A 6,008-nucleotide genomic window follows, 5' to 3' on the forward strand; every position below is an offset into this window, starting at 1 on the left:
TCTTAAAACTTCTAGGTGAAAAGGAAAAAGGAAATGCCAAGAATTCCTTGTTGGCTTCAAATCATAAAACTCAAATGTCAAATTTGGTGGAAGTGTTCATGTACACAAGTGTTAGTTACCAACATGCCACTGGTTATGAAATATATTAAAATTAAGAATTCCTTAAAAAAAAAGAGAAAAAGTACAATGGATAATGCACAAAATGTTGTCTGTGGCAGATAACCCCTTGTGGTTTTGCCATTCATTTTATTTCGAGAAATTAATCTTGTTCTAGTGATTTATACTCAGAGGATAATTTGTCTCATTACACTGATAAAATTGTAAGAGAAAAATAATCTATGAAACTCTAATTCTGCAGAGAGCTTGTCACGGTGGCCTATTTTGTGTAGTTTATATCAGGCTTAAGATTTAAATAGTGATTGCAATTTTACTAGCATTTACTGCACTGATGCATGTCAATATATCTTACTTTTTCTGTGTTCTCAAAGCATTCACTATTTCCAGCACAAAAGACAGGTACCACTACCTAATTTGCTAGATTGTTGGCATTTTCCAGCCATGCACAAATAAATTGCCACCTGAAAACCACACTGCCTTATAAAGCATGACAAATACTTTGGAATGATTTGTGTGGTAAATTAATGCTGTTTTGCTAATAAAATACAGCCTTTAAAACCTAAGCAATAATGACACTAATGCCTTTAGATGCTTTGAACAGTGGAAATGTCTTTAAATGTCACTATAAAAATCTCCCAGATTAGTTAGACATACTAATTCTTAGACATCAGTTCTATTTAAGTGCTGATCAGAGTGGGACTGGAACCACCTTGTGAGTGTGTGTTGCATGTGGAGGTGAATGTTGGTGAATAGTCCACTCAAACTCTGAGGTGGAATGGCACAGAACAGTAACTCAGCCCAAATACTGCTCTAAAAGTAACTGATTCTTTACTTTTATAGTTTGGTGCAGAGCCAGCAGAGAGCTGGCAGACAGGTGCAATTCGTGCCTTTGCTTCCAGACTTACTGCTGTGTTCCAGACAATGGAAAACACACCACTGTGCTTTTCTATCTTTGCAGAGTCTTCAGGTAGTCTTTAGGCGCAACAAGGGGATTTAATGAAATCTGGTGTTCATAAAGTTCTGAGCTCATAATATTAAAAATATGATGAGGGATGAATATTTTACACTTTTAAAGGAACAAATTTTGCAAATTACAGATACATCTTTTGTGACACCTTTAATATGCCTAATTATGCTTCAGTTAAACCTGATTTTATGCAACCCTATTCATACAGCTGATATTCAAAGAGCTATTAATATAATTAGTCTATTTAGGAAAATCTCATCTGCTATTCAGATTTGAATAATGCATATACTCATTTCTGAATATTATTTTCATCACAATTTGTCTAATTTCTCTTTTCTTTGAGATAAATGTATTATAAAGCTTCAAAAATCTTATTTTTTTGTGAATTTTATACTGCAATTTAAATGTTAATTTGTAATATTTTGTAAAATTAATTTAATATGTAATATTTTGTTAGATTTTTTCTTCCTGCTTTTTAATGAGAACTTGTGCTACTTTTCAAACTCAATGTTGTTTTTGACAAAAAGAGCTCTCAGAATGTCTCTTCCAAAGTCTGAGTATTGTAGTAAGATGATATATTGCACTTTTTAATTTTCCTTTTTTTCTTTTTTCTTTTTTTTTTTTTTTCCAGAAGATATTTCAGAACAATTAGAAATCAGGGCATTGACTCTTTCCCCTTTTGAAAAAAAAGGCATCTTTGCCATAAATTTCAGAATGCAACTCTAGCAAAAAGAGCCTAATCTGAAATATATATACGTTATTGTTTTCCTTTCCAATTCTCTCACTCAATACGTTTGTAAGGCATTTTGCATTTAGACGTTGTTATGCATCTAAACAACTTTGAGTAAAAAGTATGCAGCCTGCAGTACAGACTTCTTCCTCAGAAAAGGTATGTTTAATGTGTGAGATTCAGGCACTGACAACTAAAATGGATTGAGATTGCATGACTGTACAGAAAATATCTTTTTTTTTTCCCCATTGAAACATGTGCTGTCATTAAATAGAACACAGTGTCTAAATACAACAGTCTGTAGATTGAACAGAAGCAATCTCCTAATATATATTGATATTGTCTTTATATCTCCTCTTCTGTTGCTTGTAAACAGAGAGGTTGTGAACAGCTTTTTCAGTTTTCTCTAATGGCACTCCTTACCTAAACCTCTACTGCGATGTCTGAGCTCCTTCAGAAAAATGTAGCTGTTGGTTTGTTCCTGAATCATTATCTTGTGGACTTCTCCTAGTCCCTTGGGAACTAATGCAGATTTTCAAGTTGTCATAAACTAATTTTACTATAGTATTTGAGAGAGGGGAAAAATCAGGGAGAAAGAACCATCTGCTTTTATTTGAAATGAAGAGGTGTCTGGCAGGTCAGACCAGAGGCAGTTGAGTGGAAATCCCTGTCAGAGGGTTGGTGTGGATGTTGGGGCCTTGGCCACAGTGGTTCTGGTCAGCAGAACTGCTGCTGTGGTTCTTTGCATGTTTGCCAAGGAACTCTCTTGCTCTGCTAATGTTTGATAGGAATGTGGGCTCATGAATGTAGTATAGAACTTATTGCCTAATGAGTTTTGTAAGCCTGCCTGTTTTATCTTGGATATTAACTGTGATTTTTTTCTCCTTGGAGCAAGATAGGCTTGTCCAAACTTAAAGGTTATGAACAAAAGTCCCCCAAGCTTTTCTGTGTTTCTCCATTCTGTTTTCTAACCCACTGCATGTCAGAACTTTTCATGTAGAACTTTTCACATTTAAAATCAGATTCACTCTAATATTTAAGAATTTCATTACTAAATTTGCTTTATGTTGACTTGCTTTTTTCCTGTTTTATTTTGGGATTAATAATAAAGTATTTTATTGTAATTTGGTGGTTTTTTTGCATAAACTGCATTGATTGAGTATATGAAAGAAATAAGGTATTTGAACTTCCGATGAGCTCGAATTGGAGAAACAATATCTAATAATACAAGTTTCTGCTTACTGAAAAGATTATTTTATTAAGTTTTCCCAAATATTTTCTTTGTGCTTTTAACAGGGAAATAATGGTGACCAGTCAGGGAGGAGACCTCTTAGTTTAGTGGAAAAAACTTTTAATGACAGGCTTAGAGTTACAAGTTGTGCCTGTAACACAGATGACCTGACAACGATTTGTGTAATCCTTTCACTTGACAGCTCTTCCAGTAAAGGCACAAATTTGTACTTTTTATATATAAACCTTCTCTGGCTTGAAATGGGAAAGCAAGCATGGTAAATCCATTGCAAGTCACAGTCTTCAGGCATTCATATCACAGTAGTGGAATCGCTTTTAAAGCCCTTCACACATACTTTCCAAACATTCTTATTTTTACAATGTCGATTTTGTTTCCAATGAGTGCTTTAACAGATAATTTTACTTACTGAGCCTAAGTTTTGAAACCAGTAAACCTTTTTTGAAGCATCTCTAAGTAAGCTAATTTTTGAATTATCAAATGCAGAAACTAATCAACAGAATGATGTAAATCTCAGCCCTGTTGGTAACAGTACCTGAAATGCCCAATGGATGTTTGCCATCAGCATGTACAAATTTGGTAGTGAAAAAGTCCTAACTGTAGGACTACAAAAGTGGAGGTTAACCTTGTCCTTTCTATGTCAACAAACTGAAATTGTGTTTTGTTTCACGGTTGATATGTTTTCATTACCTATAAAGCAAACCGGAAAGGAAAGGGATCAACTGTGATCAGAATAAATGTTAGAGAGTTATACAGGTATGACCTCTTTCCAGGAATAGGAGCATTGTGAATTGAGGTGAAGCTCTTGATAAATATGCTATAACTACTTTCTCCTTTGGTAAAGAATAAGCTAATACCTTTCAATATCAAAGATAAGTGAATATAGCTTTAACATTTCTTGTCTGGTAGAACTCCGTGCTGTTGTTTAAACATTGGACTGATTTGGAAAAAAGGCCTAATAAGATGATCATGCAAATCTTTAAATATCAAATGTTCTTTGGTACAGCTGAAAAAGTTTGTTAGGGTGGAAAAAGTCTTGGAGAGAGGAGTTCTTCAAGCTAACCAGCTGCACTGCCAAGAACACAGGTATGCCCACAAGCTGCCTTCAGTATGGAAACACTAAGGAGGATTTCTAACACAAATGGAACAATACAAAGGAAGGGGATGGGGGCAAAAACCAGGCTGATTTTAGGGCAAAACTTTAACCTTTATGAAGAGAGGCTGTATGAAATGGTTGCTAGACCACAGTACATTCCTTTTGGTCTCAAGAATTGTTTTTTCTGTGTTTAATTGCTAGGTGTTTTGAACTGTCACAGTTTGAATTTAAATGTGGACAGATTTGGAAAAGGCAGGTAGGATTTAGAGAATTCTTTAAAACTGCAATAAAGAAACTTGCCTTTCTGACTGAACTGCAATGCCAAAGCCCTCCTGAGGTCTCCCATCAGGGTAGGTGGTTTTGGTTGTTGCTGCTCCAAAGGTGCAGAGGGATGTGGCTTTTCTTCTGTGTGCTAAAAGCTGTGTCAGGGGAGGAGATGTCTCTGGAATGCTGAGCTTTTTGCTGCTGCTGCTGGAAGTCAAGAAGATTCATTTCCATCAACAACAACCGGACTTTTCCTTTGGTGTTAAAAGATGGATCCTGGTTTTTGTGTGAATTTGGTATGCTACACTAATTTTTCTATCTTTGAACTGTGTTTAAAACTATCACTACACCTTTTGAATGTGGGGAGGGAGCTGCCAAGGTTTCATCCTATCCCCAGGAACAGGTGAGAGGAGTTCTAGTCTTTATCTAGAATTAGGTATAGGCACTGAATTGCCCAGGACATAGGAGGAGGCAGAGCTAAGTTCTGTTTATCTTCTAGCTATGCTTGCATGAAGAAAGGGTGCAGACAAAATGGTGTCTGTGGGTTATGCTGCAGACTGTTTCTTGGGGCAGTATTTTCTCCATTGTCTAGATTTCTAGTCCCTAGTAAATAAAAAAAATGCCTGCAATTTGTATCCTGCTAAACTCACCACAATATGCTCTCCTCCTGTATTTCTGGCCTTTCAAATTTGTGGTTAGGCTCTTGAATGATCAGGGGAAAAAGGATTAGTAAATAGCTTTGGCATTAATCTGTATTCAGCTCTGTGTTGAACATCCATTATTTTTATGATTATAATAAAATGAATAGCAGTGTAACAGCTGCCTTGGGTTTTCAATTAAATGCATTAATACATATGCAAGAAAATAGCCTGTCTCAGTAGTATTTATAGGGAAAAGAATATTTTTCAAGATTTGTGGCAAATTGTTATTATGCTTTTTTTTTTTTTTTTAAATGGCATTTGGAAATATGAGAGTGGAATTGCAGTCATGCTGCTTTATTACTTGCAAGTGGAATGTGGGATAATCAGCTCTTTGCAACACTTCTTAATGACGACAATTTTCAATGCATAAAAGTCAGGCTTTATAACTTGATGAACAAATCTGTAGTCAGTGCCTGGTTTAGTAGGATCATGGTTAATGTTTGCAGTAGGTCCTAAATGTGTATTTACAGCTTTGCAAAATTATATGTAAAAGAAATTTTGATGGCGTGAGTGAAGTGTGTAAAATCCTGGTTTATTCTGATGGTTTGAGAGCTGAGGGCATTTGCCCCCTCATTGTTTCCAAACTGCTTTCTCCAGCATGGTTTATTTTCCTCATCTTTGCTCCATGTCAGAATGATGCCTTTGACAGTTTCATTTGTTTACAGCTTTCATTCTTCTCCTCTGTGCCTGTTAGCTTTGCCAAACAACACTGAAAAAGAAAGGAGTCTTGAATGAACTTTTCCACCCAGCTCAGCTTTTGTCAGACTTTGCACTCCAGCTCATTCTTCTATTCTTTCCAGCTGTATCTTTTATTTGGGGCCTCATGCCTCTGCCTATGAGTCTGAAAGAATGCCCTTACCACACTCTTTTTACAGATATTTTTC

The sequence above is a fragment of the Sylvia atricapilla genome, chromosome 9 (assembly GCF_009819655.1).
Source record: "Sylvia atricapilla isolate bSylAtr1 chromosome 9, bSylAtr1.pri, whole genome shotgun sequence".
Taxonomy (NCBI): Eukaryota; Metazoa; Chordata; class Aves; order Passeriformes; family Sylviidae; genus Sylvia; species Sylvia atricapilla.